This window comes from Pituophis catenifer, unplaced genomic scaffold, assembly GCF_029215685.1.
Source record: "Pituophis catenifer annectens isolate HBS135680 unplaced genomic scaffold, rPitCat1.0.hap2 SCAF_6, whole genome shotgun sequence".
NCBI lineage: Eukaryota > Metazoa > Chordata > Lepidosauria > Squamata > Colubridae > Pituophis > Pituophis catenifer.
In genome coordinates, this window is record NW_027256886.1 from 35,407,731 (window position 1) to 35,409,218 (window position 1,488).

The window sequence follows — 1,488 nt, forward strand, 5'->3', positions numbered from 1 at the left end:
TGCTAGATATTGATGTCTTTTTCTATACTACGCACATACATAAAAAAACATTTTTAATAGAATTCTTCCAAATATTTTCTTTTCTGTATAGATTAATAGCTTCTTCTTTTTCTCTGTATAGATTGGGTAATAGCTTTCTTCACTATGAAAGAAAGGAAGGCATAACCTAATAATATAACCAAAATAGAACTGAAAATGTATTCCACTGAAACAACCTCTAAAGTGAACCCTAGTAAAGAACATTCAAATTGGCATTAATATTAAGGACAGCTGCATTGTTGAAGGAAATACTCCTTAAAAGAATTAGTCAAATACAAATGTTCACCTATCAAGCCATCAAGCAACACAATCAATAAAGAGAAGCAATTATCTTCTGTGCTAAAATAATCTGAAAAAAAGATATTGATCCTAAACAGTTAAAAAAAAACTATAAAAAGTTAAATTGCCAATTTATAATCTACAGCAACTATATATATAAAAAAATTTTAAAAGATGAATTGGTCAAATCAATTGAACTTTCTAGAGACTATTTCTTTCAGCATAATAAAGGTTTTTAAGTGAAACTCACCTGTCAGAAATTTCTGGCTAATGTTGTTTGTCGGAAAATAAATGCCCACTTTAGTGTAGATGTTGATTAACATACTAAAAAGTTTTGTCTTGATATTTATAAGAAAATATTGATCTTGCATTTAAACTTAACATGTGCAATGTTTACTCTATTGTGAAGATTTCTCTGAAGACCACCCACAAAGCCAAAATAGAGTGTTATAAATTAATACTGCTAATCCTTTAGTTATGTATCACCTAAATTTTGAAAGATGAGGTAAAATATATGGCCATCCTTAACTTTTATTTTTATCAGGACAGCTGTCAGTAATTTACTTAAACAAAATCTCAAATTATGTCCTAATATTCCAATAAGAAAAATGTTAAATATACTTTCTTTCAAAAAAGCCTGATGTATGAGGAAACTTTAAAATATAAAAGAATCTAAGATGAATGCTACCTCTACTGCAGTCTAAGCAAAGTTTCTGTTATGATTAACAATCATAAATAAATTAATTTTATTACTTATTAATAGAAAATAGACTAACCAAAATGAAATACAGAATGTGGCTGCCTGTTCTAGTCACTGTGGTAATTTACTGTTTAGTCTCTCTCCCAAAATATTGAAGATCTATTTGTTGATATTTTTTTATAATGCTTTATAATGTCAGTGGTGAAAAATCAAATACACAGATTTAAATTATGTAGTTGAGACCTAGATTTTATGCTATCTAACGACTAACATTACACTACAGTTATGTAGACAGACACCATGAAGACTAAATCCCCATATGTCGGAATTAAAGAATCATATCAGACGCGCTCACAGGAGGCAGAGTGAATTTGTAATTTTGCTGCTTCATTATGTTCATCACATTGATATCCTTGTGGTATTTTTTTTTAGTTCTCAAGACGAGTAAGATTGTGTCCAAAGTTAAGATT